At 39.0% G+C, this 26,713-nt stretch overlaps 2 long non-coding RNA genes across 4 annotated transcripts in view; one reads left to right on the forward strand and one right to left on the reverse strand.

Moving 5' to 3' along the window:
* LOC149748555 (uncharacterized) overlaps positions 1 to 26,713 on the reverse strand; it is a 264,753-nt gene that overhangs the window by 93,699 nt on the left and 144,341 nt on the right. The window lies entirely within an intron of this gene.
* Positions 688 to 25,780, forward strand: LOC111171625 (uncharacterized). 2 transcript variants are annotated; one of them, XR_002643689.3, is made up of 3 exons: positions 688 to 1,121; positions 1,210 to 1,294; positions 19,939 to 25,780. It is a non-coding gene; the product is annotated as an uncharacterized LOC111171625 (long non-coding RNA). The 2 variants fall into 2 exon arrangements; XR_016394116.1 differs by having other exon boundaries at positions 20,654 to 25,780.

A 26,713-nucleotide genomic window follows, 5' to 3' on the forward strand; every position in this document is an offset into this window, starting at 1 on the left:
TCTTTGGAGGCTTTGCCAAGCTGCTTGTTGTCCGGATCAAGGTCAGAACCATAAAACCCAAATATATGTACCCTTTATTTCTAAGAGTTTTACCAAAGAGAAATTGGTTTAATGTTACTTTGTAAACCAAAGCCATTCCTGAGGCTGCAATGTCTAGAATGTTAGCTTCCTATGATTTCTGTTCTACTTATCTAAAATCTATTCCTGTCTTATCCCTATTCTGATGATATTTCTAGGCATTAAGTATATGCTATTCCAAATTTGTAAGTTGAATATATACTCAAGCTACAAGTCAGAAAAACTTTCATTTCTCCCCAAACAAGTGCCAGGTTAGTTTTGTATTATCACTAGGCCTAAATAGAACATTTTCTTCAGAAAGAGTTCTGGAAAAGAAAATATCTTATTTCTAATAACAGGAAAAAAAATCTCTCATATTAGACTTTTATATAACATTGTATATACATAAGCATGGACATACCATTGCACTTTATTGTGCTTCACTTTACCGTGCTTCACAGATAGTGTGTTTTTTTACAAATTGAAGGTCTGAGGCAACCCTGCATCAAGCAAATCTATCAGTGCCATTTTTCCAATAGCATTTGCTCACTTCATGTCTCTGTGTCACATTTTGATAATTCTCACAATATTTCAAACATCTTCATTATTATTATATTTATTATGGTAATCTGTGATCAGGGATCTTTGATGTTACTGTTGTAATTTTGGCGGGGGTGCCATAAACCATGCCTATATGAGCCAGCTTCATCGATAAATGTTGTTTGTGTTCTGACCGCTCCACTGACCGACCGTTCCCCATCTCTCCCCCTGTCCTCAGGCCTCCCTATTCCCTGAGACACAGCAGTAATGAAATTAGGCCTATTAAGAACCCCCAAACAGCCTCTAATCGTTCAAGTGAAAGGAAGAGTCAACTGGTGCGGCAAACTTCACTGCTGCCTTATCTTAAGAGATTACCACAGTCACCCCAACCTTCAGCAACCACATCCCTGATCAGTCCTCAGCCATCAGCATAAAGGCAAGACCCTCTGCCAGCTAAGAGATTACAACTCGCTGAAGGCTCAGATGACAGTAAGCACGTTTTAGCAATACAATAGTTTTTAAAGGTATGTACATCATTATTTTGGTTATAATGCTATTGCACACTTAACAGACTATAGGTATAGTGTAAACATAACTTTTTTTATGTCCTAGGAAACCAGAAAATGCATGTGACTCACTTTATTGCGGTATTTGTTTTATTGCGGTGATCTGCAACCGAACCCAGAATATCTTTGAGGTATGCCTATAACTAAAAACTTCAGTCTTTATGATGGAGGGAAATTTCTAAAAATTGCTCAATATTATATGGGTGAAATCACTGAATTTTATCTTTAATTTTTCAATTAGGTGTTTAGGTTGTGTAGATACATAGCCAGAGTGAATAATAGGCATTCTATGGCTTTGACAGTAACACAGAATCTCATCTTGTTTATTTTCTTATTCATGTGAGTACCTATTGTACTTTCTAAACCTTGTGACTGAATGATTCGTAGGCTTACTGCATATTCAGGCATATAATATGAGATCTTTCTTCTCTAGAGTTCAAGTTGAAATTCATTGTTGATCTATGTCGACTGTGGCATGACAGAACACTATTTTGCAGTTATTTTTAATTAGACTTAAAATATTAATCCATTTGCGTTTCTGTATGGAAAGTACTTGGAGGAGGTGGGAACTTAGTGAGACATACAGTAACAGCATTTTAATTAATTTTATAGAGAAGTCACTTTAACTTGAAGGGCAGAGAAGGTCTGTCTCTAACGTCCCCCTCTGTGATCTAGAGGAGAGAATTCACAAGGGCTACAACTCGCAGAGAAAACTGAAATCCCTTTATGGTCTGGCTCCTCTTCCTAACCCCAAACGGATAAAGGGCTTGTTTTCTCCTGGGTTTGAAAAGCAAGTCAACTTGTGACTCTCCTTTGGATCACGGACTTCTGCTAGTAGGGCTACCACTCTGTACAGAGTTTTGGTGAAGAGAATGTAAAGCAGTTAAAGAAATTATATCGGTAGTTGTGCCCCTGTCATTCAATTTCAGGTTTCCTTCTGAAGAGGTCTCTTAAAGAATTTGTCAAGGATTCTCTGCTAAGATTATTAGATGGCTAATATTAAGGAAAAAGAGCGACTTTTACCTCAATGGCATTTTAGAAATTGATTAGTTAGAATCCTATTTTGTCAGTATTGTTGCCTTCTTAAATCACCAAGGAGCATCGAGAACTACTAATTTGACTGTGTATAAACTATGAAGATGGGACTTATGAATTTGGCAGTGAAGTTGATCCATATAATCTGAGTCTTAAAGGCTTTTTTAGCTTCTTCAATTTGGTTCTGTCAACTAAAATGGCAGGGGGTAGAAGAAGCAGATGCCAGATCATTTCTCCCTTAGAGAAACAGATGACTTGCCCCAAATCTACACACTTGTACTTGAACCTTTCTTGATTGGTGGCCTCACAATTTCAAAATGGTTCATTGTCAAGTTGTGACTATCTCAGAGACAACTTAGATGGTTCTCTAGTCCCTTATACTTTATGAATCTTAATGCATTCCATTCAGTTCAACTGCAGTTCATCAACAGTGGAGCCCCTACTCTGGGCCAAGTACTGTGCCAAGCACTGAGGTACCCATATGAATAACACATAGTTGCTGTCCTCAAGGAGCCAACAGTCTGTGAGGGAGACAGACAACTGACATGGGCAATTATCGTTTGATACAGAAAGTTCATTAGTGGCATTGTGTGGAAAGCCTGCTAGCACAGCCTGAAGAGAAGCGGATCAGAGAAGAGAATGCTTCCAATTGTTCCAGAATCATTGGCACTTCCCCTGCTTAATCTTTAGAAGTCATCTGACCCATCTGATCCTATATGAAAGGGTAATAGCAGAAAGCTGATGTAGAATTGGTGATTGCCCTGTGCAAAAGCCCAGCACCTTGCATCACAGGTAAATATGGAAACAGAATTATAGACTGTTACACTGTTCATTAAAGACAAACTCAGCCAAAATTCTCCACTAATCAAACTCTTAGGTGATCCTATGTGCTCTATACTTAGAGAGCCTCAAATAATTCTGAATGGCAGTTTTATGGAGATTTCCTACAGATTACATCACTGACTTTTTTTTTGTTCTCAGTGTAGTTGGATAATTATCTTGCTGATTTATTTTTTAAAAATTCTGGGGGATGGGGAAAGAGATAAGATTGCATTTAGAGTGATTGCATCACTGACTTTTTACTGTTTGATCGTCATTTCTACTGCTCCCCTCATTAAATGCCCAAACTGTTTCTCCTTTCACACAATCAAGTCAGCGCAGGGTTATATACACTATTAGCTTTCAGCTGAATGTCCATGAGCAGGAAAACATAAAAGCCATGTCATAAAGCAATGAAGAGCTAAAATCTTTCTCCTTTAGTTCTTAAGAGTAAATACTAAGTGCTTTACAAAATAACTCTGTTTGGTAATTATAATTATGCCCATTTTAGAGAGGAAGAATCTGGTCTCAGAAAGGTAAACCTTGACCAAAGTCATCAGCAGGTCATACAACAGCGCTCTAGTTCTTTATCTATGCTTTTAACTACTGTGCTATGTAAGTTATACAAAATAGCCATACCAAACTTGTAAAACTACTATGTTGGTATATGCTCCCCAGAGTCCTTCTTAGCCTTATCATTTTTTAGGATTTAAATAATAGTAGAATGACATGTCAAAATACTAAAGAAACTGAAATCCCTATAGTAACACAGTGTGACCTGACATATACCTCTGATGGAACTTCACTGAAGGTGCTAGCTATCAATTGTCACTCACTTCTATCCTCAGTGTGGAACAATAGCAATAAAATTGAAATCTCCAGCATTGGCACACTTTCCAGTGATTGGGCAACATCTCTCCGTATGGTTTTCTTTGTGAGCCCGAGCCATGGCCCCAAAGGACAGCATGAGTGTTGATTCATTCATGTATTCAGCAAATACCAGGGTTGGCCAAAAAGTTCGTTTGGGTTTTTCCATAAGATGTTACAGAAAAACCCGAACGAACTTTTGCCAACCCAACACTCATTCAGTAACTACTGGGCATGTGATTGTACCAATGAACAGACGGTCTGCCTTCATGAGCCTACAGTCTAGTAGAGAAGACAGATATGAATAACAAGTATATAAACAACAGTGTTTCAATGGCAAAGTACATACAACTGTGGTTGGTCTGAGCTTCTCTGGAAAAGTAACATAAAAGTAGAGATTTCAGGAATGAGTGGGAGTTAGGTAGTTGAAGATGGGAATAGGAAAAGGTAGAAACTCTGTTGAGAAAACTGGACATTTGAAGACTCCAAGGAGAGAAAAATGATGATATAACTAGATGTAACTTAGTCTAGAATAAGTCTGGGATGGCTGGAACTAAGACATCCAACTAAGAAAGATCGGAGAGATAAAAAATAATAATGATAATAGCTGATATTCATCTGGAACTATTATGCATTATTTTTAGCATATTACAACGTACAATCTCATATAATATGCATAAAAACCCTAAGAGGGAGATATTATTATTATTATCCCAGTTTTACAGATGCAATAACTTGGTCATGGTTACACAGTAGGTAAGGGAGTAAGTGGTAGAACTCTGAACCTCAGGGTTTTGATTCCAGAGCTCACACCCTTAACCAGTAATCTCTGCCACCTTTGGACTATGATGAACATTTTAGGGCATAAGAATTTTAGTCTTTATCTTATAGGCCAGGATTCTCAATGTATGCTCCCTATCCCAGACCCAGCAATCTGTGGTTCCACAAGCCATCCAGGTGATTCTAATGATCAGTAAAGTTTGAGAACCTCTGATATGGGCAGTGAGAACTCCTGCAACATTTTTAAGCAGAGAAGTGACTTAGATGATGTTCCCTGAGAGTTGATCATTCTTATCCACATAACCAAAGGGGAAATCAAACGGTTGGGTCTAATAGTACTCTCTTCAGAGGGAAGGAAGACTCAAGCTTTCTCATTTTCCTCTCTGCACCTGCAAAGTCACATGTCTACTCCCCCTTACTCACAGAGAATGAAGTTAAAAACAAATGCTACTAAAAGTGGCAAGACTAATGGAGCCTTCTATTAGGGAACCTTAACCTGACTGCTGAATTGAGAAAGATAAAAATATCCTTTGTGATCTTATTGCAAGAAAAATGCCACTCATCAGATAGACGTGACTTAGATAAATTTTAATCTATTAGAATTGCTTAGTTTTATGAGCAAAAGGAGTGCACATATAACAGTTACAGATATTTCTCATTCCCTTTGACCAAACACTTTTTTCACAAGTAATAGATGCAATAATAATAATTATATATTTTTCCAAAATACATTTCACAGTATTATGAGTTACATAAAATTTTCACTCCTCTAGAAAGGGGTCAAATCATAATATGAATAAAAAATCCAATATACTAACAGAGGGGGGAAGGAAGGAGGGACCTTGCAAGGGAAGGACTCCAACAGCAAAAAGAGAAACACAGATCAGTGTTCTAAGCTCTGCCTTCATGTGACTAAACACCACTGCATTTGGCTACAAGTACTCAAACCACTATAACTTAACCAATACCTTCACGTTTAGGTGAATTATCATATGCTTACTAATGATAAGTGAACGGAGATAAATTTATCCATCTTAATTCAAGGAGACTATATTGGAAATTATCACATGATTAAGGAAAATTCCGAATGAGGAGGCAGGTTATGTATTCAGAACAACCAGAGAAAAATCACTTGGCTTTGGGGAAAGAACACAATTGATCTCCATCATTAATGACAGCATCTCCAAGTAGAGGCCACTCTGACCCGGCACAGGGCTCCCAAGGAGGAAGCATGCCAAAGAAGAAGTGAAATGAGGATCACAGAGAACATGCCTACAGAAACGGTCCAGATAACCCGCCTGCTGCTGTACAGGCAGGCTGGGAGGGCACATGGCTTCCTCCTTCTCACAGCTAGGAAATCAACTGGTAGGAGCTGCTGCCAAAAGACTCAACCTTTAACTCAAGAGTTATTAGAGGGCTTCCCTGGTGGCGCAGTGGTTGAGAGTCCGCCTGCCGATGCAGGGGACATGGGTTCGTGCCCCGGTCCGGGAAAATCCCACATGCCGCGGAGCGGCTGGGCCCGTGAACCATGGCCGCTGAGCCTGCGCGTCCGGAGCCTGTGCTCTGCAACGGGAGAGGCCACAACAGTGAGAGGCCCGCGTACACCCCCACCCAAAAAAAAAGAGTTATTAGAAATAAATTTTCAACAAATATTTATTGAGTACCTACTATATGCCAAAGAATGTTCTAGATGATTAGGATAACTCAGGAACAAAATAGAAGCAACAGATGGGAAGCACTGTTCTGGGCCTGTCACTAACTACTACATATATTGATGGAATAAATATCAAATGACAATAAGCTCTAAAATGTGTAAAATGTGGATCCCTATTCTGGAGGAGTTTACCATCTTGAATGAGTGGGGGCCGACAAACATAAAAATGGTGACCTACCATGTGAGGTAGCACTCAACGTGTAACAGAATGCCTGACACAGTGATTCAAACATTTGGATGTTGAATACATGGGTTTGTGTCACAGAAGAGACCACTTTGAACTTGGGGTTCATGGAAAGTTTCATAAGGAGCTAAGTCTCCAGTGGGCATCACCACCAAGTTGAGAAAAGCAGAGAAGGGGATTTGGGAAAGAAAGGGAAGGATGGACGCTCTCTGTATAAAATCTCTTCTTGAAAATCATGTACTATCTACATTTATCAATCGAGAATCTGTTGTGTGCTGGGTGTTTTAATACACCCTATGGAGTGCACAGTCAAAGAGAAATTTCACCTCAAAAGTTTATGGACTAGTAGGAAAGTTTTAAAAACTTGCATTAGTCACTAAAATACAAAGTAGAACATTTTAAGAGTCATAAATAAGAGAGGTGCTGATAAAGCTCTAAAGGAGAGAGACATTCTTACAGCTGGTTATCAGAGGAGGCCTCACAGAACAGCTGACATTCAATGGGGCCTTCAAGACATGAATACATGAATGAAAAAGTAACTTAACAGCGGAATCAGAAAGAAGCCTGATGAACAAGTGGCACGGTCCTTTCAAAGGTTATTGCAATAGTCAAGGTAGGGTAGTCTAGGTAAAGATCCCAATATTGATTGACTTTAAAATTATACTTGGCCGCATCTGCTTTCTTGTTCTTCTACCATCTCCTATAAATTATTTTGTTATCATGTTTGAATCACCAAATCATGATACAACATGAAATTTTCTTTATTATTTAACATTTAGCATTTATATCCTATTAGGAGTTTTCTTATTTTAATTTTTGAATCTTTTGATATATTTGAGCCCACCTTCTATCACCAGATTTGATTATTGGTTTCACTAGTGTTTAATATTACTTTTATTATTACAACATGATTTTTTTTTTTTTCTTTTGCGGTACGCGGGCGTCTCACTGCTGTGGTCTCTCCCGTTGCAGAGCACAGGCTCCGGACGCGCAGGCTCAGCGGCCATGGCTCACGGGCCCAGCCGCTCCGCGGCATGTGGGACCCTCCCGGACCGGGGCACGAACCCGCGTCCCCTGCATCGGCAGGTGGACTCTCAACCACTGCGCCAGCAGGGAAGCCCTTACATGATTTTTAGTGTACATTTCCTTGGTGGTCAATGCTCATTTTTGTTTGTTTTCACCCTGTTGCTAAAGTCCCCGCATCAACTGCCACTCTGCACCCCTTCCCAGCCTTAGTACATAACATATATATTTCTTTTTTTTTTTTTTTCAGGTAAGAAGTGAATTTATTTAGAGAGAAACACACTTTTCTTGTTGACAAATGTGTAGCAGATAGAATAAGGTCTTATTTGACCTCTAATAAACTTCGTTACAACACAAGTATTATACTTGACATTGATGACTCTAACATGTCTATATTAATCAAACCAACAAGCTAAAGCCACCTTCAACACCAGATATCAGTTTAGTACTGAATATTTTCCAGATGACATGAACCTGAAATTCATTCTGGCCAGATTGTTTTCTATTTCTGAGTATTTATATAAGCACTTGTTTTTTTTTTTAAGCCAATTAAGTAGAGCTCTTTTACAAATTCATTTTTGGCAATACCATACACCTACAACACACATATAGATACATATGAACACACAAACAAACACTGAGGTCTCAGTTCCCATTCCAAAACTTCAGCCCTGAGTCATGTACAACATAAACGCCATCATTTACAAGGGGTTGGATCCAAATTGGGCTTCTAACAGATGGAACAAATCAAGGTCACCTACCTAGATGGCTAAACCCTTTTCACTAGTGTTTACAGAAAAGACACTTAAGATTTATATTTATCCTTGACAAGTTCTAAATTTCTTTACCCTCTTTTTTAAAATTTGCATTTACAAAGATGGCAGAGATAAGGGTTCCTGAGAAGACCATATAGGACATTTGTAACCCAAAGTTACAAGCAGTTTCCTCCTAGGATGACTTTGTTTCCCCTTTGTTTAATACTTACAAGCCTCTTAAGGTAAATAGGGAAGGTTTGGGGAGTGATAAAAGGATTGGTGGGTTTTAGATTATTTTTGGAGCCACACCTCTGGTCCTGTAAAGACTACGTTTGTAAAACAAGGACAGTTTTGTTTTCTTTTTCAAAGAATTGAGTGGTTACCTCAATGATACTGAAGGACTGACACACCCATTCATATGTTGGAAAGTTTTACTTTTATTCTTTTAGCTTAGGGGAGAAGGCATCTTCCAAAATTTTTATCAGGCTCTGAATATCACCTATGGTCAGTTTAGTCAGACCAGTGGCCTCCTATTTTGGTAATCTACTTACAAACATTTTTGAGGATCTTCCCTAGGTTTAAGAAATTTGTACCTTATATGTAGACACTATATAACCCTTTTTACTTAATAATCACAGGCTGGATATCTTTAGCCAAGCCCGGAACCTCGATATTCCACATTCCAGGGTCTACTAAACTTCAATTTTAGCTTCAGTTTATCTTTTCCTTTTTGCTGGAACCATTTGGTGATGCGGGTGGTTCCCTTACCCCTCAAGAAACAGAGTGGTGCCTAACTTAGTTAACAAATCTCTTCCCAGTAAAAGGATGGGACAGTCAGGCACAAACAGAAAGGAATGTAAAAACAGCTGGCCACTGATCTTGCACAAAAGGGGTTCCAGGAAAGTGTGCCCTTGTCTCTTCCCTGACAACCCCATTAACATATTCCTTATGATTGTTAAGGTTTCCAATCCTTTGGGTTAAGACTGAGAAGACTGCACCAGTGTCTATAAGAAATTCTATCAAGTGGCCCACCACATCAGTGAACACCCGAGGCTCGACATTAGTTATGTAGATGGTATCTTTAGGTAGAACCACTCTCTTGGCCTTGGGCCCCTTCAGTCTTCTGATTGCAAAACCATCAATGGCTGAGGGGCCCCCATCATTCTCTGGCATCTGGGGCATTCCCCCTTTCAATGCCCTGGCTGTTTGCAAAGGGCACATCAATCACAATCCTCCCTCCAGTGCCCCTTTTGTCCACACAGGGCCTTGTATGGGTACCCGTGGGCCTTGTGGTCTGCCAGGGCCAGATTGGCCCAGAAAAGCTGGCTTCCCCTTTGGTGGTCTCTGAGCAGTCAAAGCCACTGCAATCATTTGGGTCTTTTGCATGTTTCTCTCGGTGTGTTCAGACTTTTTGGCCATATTCCTATTACTGAAAACCAAATAAGCCAATTGGAACAAATCATTCCTTGGAGTCTGAGGACCGCTTTCTGAATTTTGTGCCTGTTGTCTGGGCAGACTGGGCTATGAAATCCATAGCCAGAAGAGCCTATAAGTCGGGGGAGGAGGGATCCACGCTTGTTTGGGATCCATGGCCCTGTAGGGTGGATCAGTTAAAATGTCCTCTGTGTCCTCCTAGAACTATCTCTCCGAGCTACGCACGCCTTAAATTCCTTTTGGTTTCCATTGCCTAGATACAAGGCCATGAAAATTTGAACATGGGGTACTTCACTCCATTTTAAATTTCCTAACTCATATTGTGGACAAACCTGATTACATAACCTACTAAGTTTTTTTCTTTATATTCCTGTTGTCCAAGTCTTTCCCAATCTTGGAGTACATGGCCAAGAGGGGTATTGCTTGGGATTGATGCAGCCTAATGCATTTCATACAAACCTGAGGTGACATCTCTAACTCCTGAGCTATCCAAAATTCCACTTTTAAGTCAAAATCCACCGCGCAATTTGGTCAAGATTTGCACTTACAATTTTAGATGTCTTCCCTTCCAAGGTAGTCTCCCAACCAGGTGTGGCCCAAAAGTCACAAAGAAACAGCACAGAAGACATCCCTAATGGTGTTGATGAGGGGTGGGAGTTGGTCTAGCTATAAGTTGGGAATAAAGGGTCAGCATTTGTAAGGGTCAGAGGGAGGGGAGTAAAGCAATAAAAAGTACACCTTGGCGGTCACACAGGTCTTCTGGGGTTAACAGAAGAAAGAAAGAAATAGAGCAGGAATGAACAAGAATGCAAGAATGTAGGAGAAAAACCTCAGAGTCAGTAAGAGTATAGAGATTAACAATTCTGTCCTGGACCTGCTGTTGGATGTGCATAAGTACGTGGGGTTGACCCACCGGTCAAAAAATAAGCAGACATCAGCAGTGTCCTCCCCAGTATGCCTGGCTCGTGGCATGTCACGGGCCTCTTTAGAACCAAGACCTAACTCTCAACATTTTCTTACCTGATCACTGTCCCTTCGTGGTTGCCAGCTGAAACCGTGCACCTCAGACTGGGACTTGAACCCACGTGTCAGGACTCGAACCCAGACAAAACCCAGATTGGGACTTCAACCCATGCAGCCAGGACTCAAACCCTGCCAAAACCCACAGTCTTCCAACTGAGATCACACACCTGGTTTCAGGACTTAATGAAGCTCAGGTTGTTGATGTCTCTTCACAGAAAGAATTCAGTAAGAGACAAAGTGATAGGTAAGAAGTGGATTTATTTAGAAAGAAACACACTCCACAGACAGAGTGTGGGCCATCTCAGAAGGTGAGAAAGGCCTAACATATATATTTCTAATGATTTATTTTATAGCTGTACTGTATGTGGCAAATTACTGTGTTGATAACATCAGAATTGAAAAACACTGAAATATGAAACTCTACTAGAACTGTATTTCAACCATCCCGTGTTCTGTCTCTGACAGCAAAAGTGAAGAGAAGTATACGAAGTGCCTGATTTCTCTCTCTGAGGTCAACTTTGGGAGTTGACTAAGGAAGTGTCTGAAATAGTATAGTTTTTCACAATACATTTTCTCTATGAAGGAGTCTGGGTATGTGCTACATGAATAGTGGCGTGAGGCTGACCCTGGCCATGTGTGAAGGCAGTGATTTGGCAGTGCACTAAAACCTTCACTAGTGTGAGAATAAATGATGTCCCCATCTGTATATGTCCACAGTGGCAGGACGTCTGACACTCAGAGACAAAGGGGGAGGGATTGAGTCTGGACTGAGCAGAGGTTTGGAGGAGGGGAGAGCAGCTTATTACCGGGGTCCCCTTCTGCCTCCTTATAGGGGCCCCACTATGCACAACAGCCCTAGGAAACCCAAGAGAAGAATGAGCGGAGGAAACAGGGTTCTCCACTGCTTTCTATCCATCTACTCTGTGCCAGGAACATAGTATAAGTTAAACTTCTGCCATGAACCTTGATTGCTTGAAGTTTATTATATAGTGGCAGTGACAAACATGAAATGAATCATTATATGGTTTATTACATCACTGCCACTGTGACGAAAGCTACAAGGTGAGGGTGCAGAGTGCTTTCAGGGAGGATGACTAGAGCAATGTGCTGTAGCAACACCCATCACCAGAAAAGAAGAAAATAGAGCCAATTTTCTTTAAAGCATAACAGTTACTATCAGAATAAATCATAAAATTCTATTTTCTCAGAGCAACAGTGGTATAGGTGATATCACAACAACGGCAAGGAATTTAGAAAACTTTGGCTACATGATAAATCATACACTGAACTAGGCATAACATTTTTTTTATCGTAAAGATGACAAGGAATCCCTGGAATCTCCCCCCACCAACCACCATCTTTTAATAATATATATTATTCCTCACAAAAAGAAGGAAATCGCATTTGCGCTCGTATGCACCTGTGTGGCTAGTCAATTATTCACAAAGCATCATGGATCTGATACATAGTTTCTCTACCTAATTCTGTTAGACAGTCAATTTGTAATGCTAAACAAAATGTGCACAGGAACCTTAAATATGGCATCACGGATATTCTCTGAGCATCCATTTATTCGTTTACCGAGGGATATTTAGAAAAATCAGATGTGGACACACATCATCTTAGTACATGTTCATCTGTCATCTGGAATTGCCAATAAATATATTATTTAAAGAGCAGTGGTTAAGAATAGAGACCCTGATAATGAGAGAATCTAGCAGTAGATCATGTAAATGATTACAGAGCTGTACAAAGATGGCTACCAGACCAGCCACAAAAAGTAGAACAGGAACAACTCTTGCTTATTTGTTAATCCTTTAGGCAAGCGGTTCTCAAAATTTAGGGGGCATAAGAATTGCTGGATGAACCTATTAAAATACAGATCAGAGACTCTGATTAGAGGTTCTAACCATGTAATACAGGGGGAAACTCCAGAATCTGCTTCTTTAACAAGCATCCCAGATAACCCAAATGCTACTCTTAGACAGTATTCTGACAAACAAAATTTTGAACACTCTTCAAGTTATCATCATCAAGGATCATCCCCCTTTCTTGACTCCAGCCGCCCTGGACTACCTTCAGTTCCTAGAACAAACTATGATCTATCTCTCCCAGGACTTTTATATAAACAGTCCCCTTTCTAGGAATGATTTTCCCATACTTCTTGGGCCAACTCCACCTTCTTCTTCCAGTGTAAACTGCATCTCCCCAGGGGAATCCCCTGCCTCTGCAGACTAGGTTAGCAACTCTGGCCATACACTCCAATATACCCTTTACCTCTCCTTTTCAAACATGTACTGCTCCTATTCAGTGTCTGTCTCTTCCCACTTGCCCCCAACTCCAAATCATGAGCTCCATGGAAGAAGACATCATGTTTGCCTTGGTCACCATTACATACCCAACACTTCTTACGGTGCTGGGCAGAGTGGCCACGCAGCATGATTTAATAACTGAAAAAATGGATGAATGTTAGTATGCAAATCTCCTCATGAGAGGCAATACTACCTGCAATTCCTCATTTATCTGTCATTTAGATCCATTTTTAAGAATAAGGTTTAGGGCTTCCCTGGTGGTGCAGTGGTTGAGAGTCCGCTTGCCGATGCAGGGGACACGGGTTCGTGCCCCCGTCCGGGAAGATCCCACATGCCGCGGAGCGGCTGGGCCCGTGAGCCACGGCCGCTGAGCCTGCGCGTCCCGAGCCTGTGCTCTGCAATGGGAGAGGCCACAACAGTGAGAGGCCCGCGTACCGCAAAAAAAAAAAAAAGGAATAGGGTTTAACAGGGAAGAAGATAAGGATATTTATTTTGGGGAAGAAACGGGAGAATGTGAGGTTAAAAATAGCCCACCCTTCAACTTGCTCTATAACTGGCTTGAGATAAAATGCTACAGCCCATGTTGATCTGGGGAATAAAAAATGCTTCATGCACTGCTCATTTATGATCTGCAGATCATACATTGATGGCTACTTATCCTTATCAGCACAAGTTCTTATTGTTAAGAGTTATTAAACGCCAGCCATGTCAAGGGATTGGGAGAGGCTCATGGAAATTATCCCTGAAGATCTTGGGAGAAAAAAATGTGATGGTTAATTACAGATTATTAGATTTTGATACATTCAATTATGGCTAGTAGCATGATCTCTCAGAATAACAACAAAAAAAATTGAGAAAAATTATTTTCAATTGATCTTTATTCATGAAGTCAACCAATGTACATTAAATAAGCCCCTACTGAGTGCTAGACAAAATGAATAAAACAAAGGCCCTGTACCCAAAAGGTTTTTAATCTGGTTGGTGATTGTATCAGATTTTTTCTAAAAACACCTGGGCAACAAACAATGACAGATCTCAATATACACAACAGTAAACATCTGTTCTGTGTCTGCAAGGTTCAGTTTATCTACACTGGGTTCACTCATGCATCTGAATGTAACCTGGGGGTAAGCTAAACCAGGCTGATTTTAGCTGGGTCAACTTGGTCCTGCTTCATATGGCTTTCACCCTCATTCTGGGACCAGCCACCTAGTCTGCGCCCGAGATTTCATGGTTCATAAACCTAGTCTTAAAAGTGCTTCTTCAAGTCTCTGCTTGCATCACATTTACTGATACCCTATTGGCCTAAGCTAGTCACATGCCTGAAATTAGAATCAAGAGGCAGTGAAAATACTTCACTTCTTGATAGGAAAACTTCAAAACCACATAGCATAGGGCGTGGATACAAGGAGGGGAGGAAGAATCAGGGTAAGTAATGCAATCTATTATAGTAATATAAAAAAGGAAACAAAAGATTAGGATCCAGTAACAAACTTTGAGGAGTGTCAGGATCGAGCAAATCAAATTTATTCCTTTGTTTTTGCACTCTGTTTTTAGTACAACTCTGGTGACTTATTTTAAAACCTCAGCAGTAAGTCAATATGTTTGCTTAAGCTTTTCTAGTTAGTCAAATTTAAGATTTATCTGAAGGATCAAGAACTCTCCATAAGCCCTTATATCTAAAGTTTGCCCAACATTAGAAAAACATCAAGTAGCAAGAGTTTTAATACCATGGTATAATTGCTACGGAATAAAAGTGCCTTAACGCTATTTGAAAGCTACTAGGTATTAGGATACTACAAGGAGGATGCTCTGAATTGTGTTTCCATTCTTTATTAAGATGCTTTGTGTAATTAGCAGTGTTTCTATCAGAATAACTAGTAATTTGGAATTCATCCTAATTAAAAGCCCAAATGAAAAAGAAGCATTAGTGGTGAGTAGACTATTAAAAGAGTCAAACTTCTCTAGGGTGGATATGTTTGTGCAAGTCATTGCAATTTAAATCAAATCTATAGAATCCATGTGGAGTAAAGCAGAATAAATAGAGAGGAAATTTGTGGGAGGAGGAGCCAACAACACAAACAGACATCTAGCCAGAAGGGAAATTCACTTCCAGTTTTCCAACAACTCTAAAAATCAAACTAAGTTCTGTATATATTATCATGAAATCTGCTTTGGCATCTTAAAAAATAAAAAAGTAAATACATGTTTTGAAAAAGTCATTATTCATTTTTTTGTTACCTAGTATCTTATACTTCTGATAAAGATGGATGCTACAAAGTAGAAAGTGTAACTTGATAAGATATTACAATACTAGAACTATGGATACCCCCTTCTATAGGGAAGGCTGTGAAAGCATGTCTGATATAACTTACCATGAGTATTCAAGAGAAGGGATCCCACCACATCACCTGGATCTAATTTGCTACTATGCTTCCAGCACCATTTGCTTCAGTGTCCACCGGTCATACAGCAATGATATGGCATGCCCAAACAGAGTCACACTGAATCTAGATAATGATAACTGGTCTGGGACATTCAAAATTAGTTACTTATAATGTCTATGAGAGAGTCAAACATGACAGTTCTGGTCTATGCCTACTATAGAAGCAAATAGTTGTTGGCTCGGGATAATATAAGTGTAGATATTAAGACCTTATAAGCTCCTACAAAACAGGGAAGATTCTAGTGTAGTGGAAAGAGCTATGACCTGCAAAAAATGAACCTCTTAGGCAGAAATACTGATCTCTAGCATTACCTCATACCGTATGCAAACACCTAAAATTATAAAACTTCTAGGAGAAAGTGCAAGAGAAAATCTTTGTGACCTCTGGTTAATCAAAGATTTCTTAGATAGGACAGTAATAAACTGGACTTCACCAAAATTAAAAACTACTCTTCAAAAGACACCGTTAGGAAGACAAGCCAACGTCTGTTAGCAAAACACATACCTCTTAAAGTAAATGATTCAGCATATGTAAAGAATTCTTATAACTCAATAAAAAGAGAAACACCACATTCTTTAAAAAAAATGACAAAAGATCTGAACAGATACTTTATAAAAGAAGAAATGCAGGTGGCAAAATAGGCACATGTAAAATTTCTCAACATCATTAGTTACTAGCTAAAAGCATAATATGCTTTTATGTTACTGTACATCTACTATATTAGCTAACATTTAAAAAAACTGAAAACGCCAAGTGTTGGCAAGGAGGCAGCACAACTAAAACACTCTTACATTGCTAGTGGGAATGCAAAATGGTACAACAACTTTGGAAAACAGTTCAGTAGTTTCCCGTAGAAGTCAACATATACCTAACAAATGATGCAGAAATTTCACTTCTAGATGTTTACTCAAAAGAAAAAAAATCTGTCTGTACAAAGACCTGTATAAGAATGCTACAGAATCTTTTTTTTTAATAATAGGCAAAAACTAGAAATAACCCACATGTCTATTAATTGGTAAAGAGATAAACAAATTGTGGTATATCTATAAAATGTAATAATATTCAGCACCAACACAAACTACCTCTACCTGCACCAATACAAAAGACTAGATACTTTAATATTTCATTTATATAAGAATCTTAAAAAGGCAAAACTATAGAGAAAAAGAAGAGGTGAGATATTGTCACTGATTGGGAGGGTTGAGGGGATTAACTACAAAGGGCCATGAGAAAACTTTTTGGGAACATGGAAGTCTTCTGTATCTCAATTGTGGTGGTGTTTACACAACTATTTACATTTACCAAAACTTATCAAACTGTAGAACTAAACATGAGAATTTTACTCTATGTAAATTATATCTCAATAAATCTGACCTTTAAAAAAAGGAAGAAACAAACAAACAATAGTAGCTTAAACCAGGGTCATAAGAGAGGAAATGAAGAGGAGAGGAAGAGTGGATGGGAGGCTGACCAAAATGGTGATACAGGTAAAAGGATACAAACTCAATTATACAATGAATAAGGCCTGAGGATCTAATGTGTACAACTTAGACGTTCACACCAAAAAGAGGAGGGTAAATATGTGAGGTGATAAATGTGGTTAATTAACTAAATGGGAGGAATCTTTTCACAATGTGTACGTATATCAAATCATCATGATGTACAGTTTAAATATCTTCCCATTTTATTTGCCAATTATACCCCAATAAAGCTGGGAAAAGAGTAACTGAAATTAAATAAGATAATATTTGTAAAGAATTTAACACAGTACCTGACAGACAATGTTAGCGCTCATCATTTTTAGCTTGCCCAGGTTAAAGTTTGTGGAGCAAACAAAGTCAAGTATGAATAATACCAAAGAACTATCTACAAATAGTGTTAGGGAAGCTTAGTTTTGTCTCTAGACATTAGCATAGTTTTTGCTTGCTTTTCAACAAAGCTTTGTAGAAGAACATATAAAATGTCTATGATTAATTAACTCCTCCAGTACATCTTCACTGAGTGCCAGACATCATGCTACACCATAATCTAACGGTAAATAAGATACCATTTCCACTCTCAACAATTAACTTGTAACATAGCAAGTAAGACTTATAAGTAAACATGCAATGACAATAAAGGGGAACCTGCTATAATACAACAACTGACCCCTCCCACTAGAGACTTAAGCATAGAAGTCAAGAAAAAATTTATTATGGAAATTCTAAGTAAACTGAGGTAGGAAATTATGTAAACCTGGTAGGAAATTATGAATACAGTGCAAAGGACAGGTAATAGTAGGTTGTGGGAAGATGGGAGGGAAGAACATTTTATGCAAAAGGCAGAGTTTGCTTGAAAACCCAGACACAAATGTTGCCACAGTGCATTCCCGGTATTACTACAGTTGAGGAAGGAAGATGTGTGCTGGAGCACACAGAACTGCAAGGTGAGGCTGGTGAGGAAAACAGGGTCCAGGTTAGGTTGGGCTTGACAAAGCATCCTAAGGATTTTGAACTTTATCCTTCAGATTATGGGAAACCATTGAAGTATTTCAAACTAGGAATGATCCATTCTGATTTGTGCTTCAGAAAATTACATTGGCTTCAATTTGGAGGACTGAAGAAAGTGGGGATCAAAAGAATGGAAAGACCGATTAGAGACAGTGCAGTGGGAATGGAGAAAAGTGAAGGATTCAACAAACTCTTGTAAAAGTATAAAATTCGGCGACGGATTGGGCATCAAGGCTGAAAGAGTGGTAATAATCAAGAATGATGCCCACATTTCCTACTTAGGCAACTTGGAGGACGATGACGCCAATTATTAGAGCTAGGAAATACTGGAGAGGGAGCATGATGAAAGGGAAGATGAATATATATAATAATATATATGGGCATAATATAAAAATGCTAGTCGCATGATATATCCAGCTCTTTAAAAACAATAGTTCTTAAATCCTGAACTGTAATTCTTATAACGTTAAAAACCTTTAAACTTTTTACTTTATGGATTATTTTCTTCCTAAGTCTATTGGCACATATTTATTTATTTATTTATTTATTTTTTCGGTACCTGGGCTTCTCACTGTTGTGGCCTCTCCCGTTGCGGAGCACAGGCTCCGGACGCGCAGGCTCAGCAGCCATGGCTCGGGCCCAGCCGCTCCGCGGCATGTGGGATCCTCCCGGACCGGGGCACGAACCCGTGTCCCCTGCATCGGCAGGCGGACTCTCAACCACTGCGCCACCAGGGAAGCCCTGGCACATATTTATTGTCAGAAATGGACACTAAGAACACTGGCAGCAAAAACTGCTTATTGCAAAAATGATGGTTAATGACTCATAATTTTCCTTTTTGCTTTTTTGTGCTCAAGAAAGAAATCAGCCACATATCTGAGTATTAGGTGAAATTAAGTTTGACTTCTTGTAAATTGCCCTCTTTCTTCTTTACCCAGCTTTACCCATGACTTTGTTTCCTTTCTACATAGCTATGCAATGATCTGCTTATATTCATATTGATTTTCTGTCACCTAGTATCATGTCCTTCTACCTTGAGGATAGAGATGACGCTTAGTTATTTCAAAGGATCCAAGTACCTTAGAAAATCTTATGAATTATTTGAGTACTTAATCAACATTTGCTAAATGAACAGGGTCCAAATCCTTCAGTCTGAGTGACTAAGGAATCCGAACTTGCTCATCTAATAATCTGACTTCAGAAGTCATTCCATTTTCTTTATACTTTGTTAAATCCTTTAGCACCAATCTATATTATTAGAACAGATAACGAAGTCTTATTCTGAAAAATCAATCTTGATTTGATCTGTCTGACCTTGTTCCCTTTATTTTCTTTCGAATTATTTAACCTTAGTCCTTTTAAAACTTTACGAGGAAAGGTGATTTATCCTTCAAGATGCTTAGTCACGCAGACGTTAGAACACTTAAGCTACAGTTGTCCAGGGTGTGAATAAATGGGTGTCTTTTTTGCGTGATGAGACCACAGCACATCTTCCCAGTTGCAAAAGCACCACCAAACACATAAACCATAAAAACCAAAATACATGACTTTCCTCAACCGTCACATCTCAGTTGTAAAAAGTTAATATGCCCAGGTGAAGCCACAATATGGTGTTACCAGAACTGTACAAGAATGCTGTAATCAGAACTTGAATTATTTTGGCTTTGGTGGTAAATGTGACCTGTGGCATGGTTCAAACTGGTTCATTTTAAATTCACTACACCTGCATACTTTCCTGGTACCTAAAAGATTCTTGTTTTTTTCTTTTTCTTTTCTTTTATTAAATTTAGGCTGTCTGATTTAGAAAGTGGTGTTTTGTGATCGGATTCTAGTAAAAGATTTAGTCTATTCATACACATGCTATCTGAAAAAAATCCATATCCTCTATCTTAGATGAAAGACATAAAAAGCAAAAGGAAGGACACTGAAACTGAGTGTTCACCTTGAGTCACTTCTGAATGTGATCCAGCACAGGAAATGGCTGCAGAAGCATCAAGAACATCAGTGTTATCTGAGCAAGTCTTACCTGGCAGCACGGCAGAGTTCTTGACTCATGGAGGAATTCGTTACGGAGTTTGGGGAAAAAAAGGAAATACGTTCTAGAACTTCTACCTATCAGTATTTGTCTTAGAGCAGTAAGGTAGTCTAGTAATTAAGAGCTAATGGGTAAAATTTGTTCAAAAATGTCAATGAACACCTGCTTGTTTGGAAGCATCTCTTTTCAATATCATATACTTTTATAACTTATATGCCTCTGAATCAAAAACCATCAAGCATCACTTGACTGTATTATAACAATTATGAACATGGTCAGTTGGTATATGTGCTTCTCCCCTAGAGTATGTATGTGCATAAACAGGACCCCTTAGCAAAGTTTAATTCATGCCTTGAACCTCAGATAATTCAAAACTTGGTCCTATTCCAAGGCCTACAGATCTTCTTTGGTAAAATCTGAGTTGCCTCCAAACATTTCATATATTGGACTTCTTTATAAAATGGGATGTGTCCATTAATAGATTTTCTATATTTGAGAAATTGTATATTTTAAACACGTGATTTAAAAGAGCTGGCCAAAAACTGACTCAGAAATAAATTCCTTGCCTTTCAGATTTGACAGATGCAGGAGGCCTATGAAGTGGACCAAGGAGGGACAAAGAACTAGCTCATGGGTGGGAACTGCCTATGAGTAAGAAGGGCATGAGAGACATGTTCCTTTGTGAAATAAATTAGGTGTTTACCTACCTCTCGTTTGGCTCTCTATGAAATAGAGAACCTGCATCAATTACTTTCCCATATCATCAATTATCCTCTGATAAAAATAATTCAGTTTTCTGAAAATATAAAGTTCTGAAATGGTTCCATGCCCAGGAAAATGAACTCTTTAGTACTGAAGTGAGCATGGAATAGATAGAAACACTTCTTTCTTGATGATTATAGGGAATGTGGGCTAATTGACAGTGTACCATGTGGAATAAAATAATTATTTGATTGTGATATCTACATATGCTAAACAGCTAATGCAAAAAGAATGAACTTTTGGATAAGTTGTTATAAGAGTAAACAAGATGATGTGTGTGTGGAAAAAAAAAGAGTAAACGATGAGAAAGAGCAAAAAGAAGGAGAAAATAAAAATCACAAATTAGAGCAGCTGTGCAATCTGAGGGACTCGGCAACTATTTTGGGTCAACACCAATTCAACATCTCTTTAAGGCACAGAGAGCCTCTACTGTGAATGTGACTGTGTGCTGACACAGAAGCCTATCCGATAGCCTATGTATAAGTGATAGCGAAGACAAAACAATTAAGACAAACATTTCAGCACATAAAGGGTTATAAAGCACCAGATCTCATAAAGCTTAGCCACTTATTCTCAAGAATTCTGGAGAGTCTGCATTTAACTGTATTCTTACTTGAACTGGGTTCAAACATTTTATATATTTGAAACTCTTTGTTCAATTAAAATCATATGCAAAACATAATACCTCAAACAAGTATAAATAAAACTTCTTAGTTTAGGGGTGAGAGGTAAGATTGGTGGCCTGAAGTCCCACCTACTAACAGCCTTTTATTCCTGCCTTGCCTGGGTGCTAGCTCCCCAGGGAAGTTCTGTGGAACCTCTATGGCTCTGAGGAGCCACATGACTGAAACATTTAAAAAGAAAAGCATTTCGGTCATATAGATTGGAGATATTTTCTGTTCAAATTAGACCTACTGTTTGTCAACTCCCAGATCCCTGACAAAAAGACAAGACTTGACAAACATCAATATCTAGTTAACATGGCAGATTCAACGAATCTGTTCGTCACTGCTCTGTGTCTTAACACTGCTAAAGTGATGGTAAATCAACATTATCATCATCCACGAAGACAAAAAAAAAAAAAGTCCACAAAGTAAAGCTAACGTCAACAAACTGTAAGAAGATAGAAAGTTGAAATCTGTAGGCCCTATGAAAGGGAACTGATTTGTGCCACAAAACCCCAGAAAGACTAGAGAATTGGAGACACCAGGTTCTGAAGATGGGAGTCAAAAGAGGGGCTATAGACAAGAGGGTTATTTGAGCTAAGCAATTACCCCTCAATTATCTTTCCAGGAAATAAAAGGTTTAATCTCTAGTGAGGCCTCAGACTCAAAGATATCTTCTTGTAAAAGAAAGGCTCTTAGCCCTCTTTCTCTATTTAGCTACCAGAACACTGGAAATGGGTGACTCCACACAGGTCAGAGGCAACAGGACATGCTAAGATGATGGCTTTGCACCGCTCCTGGAGGGCAGCCAGTCTAGAACAAAACAGAGAAGAGAGGGCTACCAGAAAGGCTTCTCCGGGAAGGACACTTCTCCTTACTAGCTTTACAGTACCTTAAAGAATTGTGTAGAAGTGTTAGTACGATAATAATAAACTATTAAAAATAAAGAATACTCAGTGCTTGATTACCATTCAATTGGAAAGCAACAAACATAACTTTGGAAAAATAGATTTCTAAAAATCATTTCTTCTTGTTCTTTGAAAAAATAGTTACCTTCTCAATTGTATCCTGTCTAGATTAATAAAAAATCATTCTGTGTTTTTAATGACTACTTTGGGAAGAGAGAAGTGATATGAAATCTTACAAGGAATGTTAGGACTAGCAATAGATACCGCTATTGTTATGGATAATTCACCCACAGATAATGCAGATGGTCTTTACCATTCAAATAGAATTCCTCCTTTGATCATGTATTGCCCAAATTGAATTTCTGTACACATGACACCCTTTTAGAGTATAACGTAAAAAAAAAAGGAAAAAGAAGAAAGCCAAATCATTTTCCTTCATACCCTGTATAAATGGAATTTGCCCTCTTTAAAGTCTTAGAGTGGTTACTTACTTTCCGGCAAAACCATCTGTAAAGATTTCCAACTGGAAATGTATTTTGCATGATAACAGGTTGAAGTCATGAATCACTTGGTAACTCATTAGAGTGACTAGCATCAAAGGATCCCTTAGGAGTTTGGGGGAAAGGTAGTTAAGCAATTAATGAAGTTATTTAAAATCCTGCTATGGTTGAGCCTGTTTTGAGGACTGCTGGGGATTAATATTTATTTAATAGATTGTCTGTTTCCATGCCAAAGCAAGAAATGTGACAGAAGTCACCCTAGTCTAAATGTAAAAAAGGTAGCCCATTTGAAGCATATTTTATGCTGGTAGTTGACACCATTATAGTCTGTACCATTATATCACCATACAAAAGTCATCATTCTCAAGCTGAAATTAACATTGCTGTTGTTTTCGATTAGAAGAATTGGCTCTAAATCCAGCAATTCTCTGCAGTGATTTATATTTTAGTAGCTGCCATTTTGCACCAGGAGGGAACATGTCAGAGTATAACCGCTCTCTGATGAGACATAAGCTATTAAAATTGATATGAGATGGCAAAATGGGAGAATAGCAATGCAGGGGTAAAGTTTTCACGTGAGAACAGTCTGTTATGACTTCATTCCTGAGACTCTCCACTAATCTTTAGGTTTGATTCAGAACCTAGTTCTTTTCATGGAAATGTACAGGATGAGAACCATTTCTTGCATAAAGTACTGAAAATGTATTAGGTGCTAGAAAGATTGTAAGAATATATGATGGCTGAGTTGATTGACAGAATGAAAGCTCCCAAAGACATTTTAGGAATTTCCTTAATTGTATCAAGATTTACTTTCATACGTGATAGCCCCACTTTATCACTAATCTGTTTTAAAGAGTAGTTAGTGATTTCACCCTGAGGTCCAGGACTATGAACTCAGAAAAACTCATAATCTTTGACCGTATTATTTAACTCTTAAACTACCTTTATCCCTGAAAACAATCAGAGGCCTCTGAAATCTCTATTTTGGATCTATTTTGCTCACCCTTGAAGCCCTTCAAAATAGGGCCACCTTTAGAAGATAATATTGTATGAGTTTAAATTTTGGAGGGCAAGGGCTGCTTCCTCTTCATTTTCATATCTGTGGCACAATACCAGACACCTAAATTCATGAATAAAGTCCCATAACTGTTAAAGTCTACGGTAACATTATTATTAGTATACACAAACATTAAATACCAATAAATAAAGCCTTTGGGGGTTGATTCCTATCTCTGGGTCTTGAAGAAAATGTCTTGTAGGGCTGGGACACTCCCCATACCCTACTTCCAGGATGCCTTTTTACTCCAAGTGTTCATGTTTGCTTTCAAGGACTGGTTATTCTCTTGTCTAGTCTCTAAGAGATGGAGTTGCTGCCAAAGGTTGGTAACTGTTTGTATTATATACTACCTCCGGTTTGCACATCCCTTTGTCCAATGCAAAACAAATAAAAAATAAAATCAACATAAAATCATCACCTTCTAACTTTGCAGCAGTGGCATGGTGGTAGCCATGGTGAAGTGGAATGGTAAGTTTGGAGATGGGAGAGTAGAGTGCTTGTCTCATCAAAGGCATTAGTCAAGTGATTGAGACGGTAGTGAGACATAGAAACAAAACTTTTGGCAACAGCATCTAAGCATCAGGAAACCAGTTCAAATGCCTACATCATCATAAGGTCAGGATCTTGAAGTGCATAGTTAACCCCTGTGAAATGTCATACAGAATAAGTAAGGCAAGTTAGACAAATAAAGCATGTGAACAAGGGGTCTTCGTTATTATGACTTAATCACAAGAAAGCATTTCAGGCCATAGCATCAATTTACAGCTCGGCATCTAGGAATAATCCAATGCCCAAATGCCAAAATAATGTCACCTGTCAATAAGTTAGCAAACCTATTAGGTTAATCCCATGGCAATCATTTTTCTCACATGTAACATTAAAAACACTGTTTTTACCCAGTTCAAGTAAGAATACAGAAGATGTGGGTGAACCTGTGTATACTATCCCCTTTACCCTACTTCTCACCATCTCCTTCCCAATCTCCCATTTAAAAATAGATAAAGCAAGAACCTCCTGTCATTGTCCTTGGAAGGTACGGTTATTCTGTGCCTGAGTAGAGGCCACTGTATAAAATAATAATAGTATTACTGTATCCAAGAGAGAAGTTCTGAGAAGGATTTTCACCATGCAACAATTCAGAGACCCTCTTCATCTGTCTGGAGGCTTGGTACTTCTCATCGGTGACTCTACCAATCAAAATAGGACACATTTGGACCTTTCTCCCAGATATTTGAATGTCCAGGTCTCTCACAGGTACATTTTCCTCTTCTCTATGGTTATTCCTCCCCTGATCATAACAGCAACCAGCTATATAACTTAGTCTATTTTGAATACCACCTAGTATGCTTTCCTCATTCTCATTCTCCATATCTAGTCTCCCCGTACAATGCTAGTGTTTCTATAGAAACACCATTTAAGCTTGGAATTTTATCTTTTTGACTCCTTTCTCTTGTCTGACATTTCTAATCACAGTTTCTAAACTATTCACAAGCTTCCATTATCTCTTTCCTTCTGTGATTATAATACTCTTCTAAAGGGCATCCTGGATTCTAGTCCTTCTTCTGCTCCCAACCATCTGTATGTACTCTCAGTATAATCTTTTCAAAATTAATCTCCTGGTTATTTTACTCTCTGCACACCGTAGCAGACAAAATGCATGATGCTGCTTGTCACACCAGTCACACAGAAGGATTGCATTTCCAAGCCACTAGATTGGAACCACATGGCTGTATTCTGGCACATAGAAATATGAATCGACACAATGCATCACATCTGGTGATGACACGTGAGAGCCACTTTCCCCTCTCCCATCTCTCTCTTTCCCTTCCTTGATGATCTGGGAAGCCATGCCATCAGAGGGCAGCAGCATCAGATTGAGGGAGCCTGGATACCCAGCTGACTGGAGAGAAGAAAGACGTGACCACCCCACGGCAGACTTTTCACAAGCAAGACGTAAATGTTCTTATACTAAGTCACTGACTCTTCAGGATTTGCCTGTTGCAGAACTTGAGTTATTTACTTAATATTCTCTGAAACCTTCCTTTTATTTCCAGAAAACAACCTGTTACTTAGACAATTAAGGTTCTTCTTGATCTGCTTCTAACCAAGCCAAGTGTGGATGAGATGCCAGACCCTGAGTTTAATATTTCACATATAACCTCTCATTCACCTTTATAACAACCTAATGAGGGAAACTCAGGTTCCAAGAGGTTAAATAATTTACACCAGCTCACACAGCTAACAAAGTGGGTGGGACTAACACCAAAGCCCACGCTCTTTTGACTACACCTAATTTTTCTATCTCTTTGGCCAGTTGCTCTCCTGGAGATGTTTCAGAAACATGCTCTGTCGTCCAATACACTTGAGACTGCCTCACATCATACCTTCCTTTAGCTGTGGGTCTAGTTAGAAATAGGGCCTCGGTTGCCTGGGAGTGATTACAGGCACTGAAGAAGTTCTTTCCGATTAGAGGGGCAGCTATTGGCTGCGCTCATTAAAGAACTGTAGTGCACCACGTAAAGGGAGCCAGGTTTCGTGCCACAGTTTCCGGGGTCACAGCAGGTCTACCAGCAACAAATCTTACTGCTCTGTGAAAGGACGTTATAAACCAATACACGTGAAGGAGCCTTGAGAAGTTACGCAGCCCTGTGCAAACGTGCAGTGGCGTTGTAGACTTACTTTCTCCCTAAGTCTGGGAATGACATCACCTGGCCACCGAGGCAACAAACATTAGGAGCCTT

Source organism: Delphinapterus leucas, chromosome 8, assembly GCF_059928025.1.
Source record: "Delphinapterus leucas isolate spDelLeu-1000000601 "Yukka" chromosome 8, BTC_Dleu_Yukka2, whole genome shotgun sequence".
NCBI lineage: Eukaryota > Metazoa > Chordata > Mammalia > Artiodactyla > Monodontidae > Delphinapterus > Delphinapterus leucas.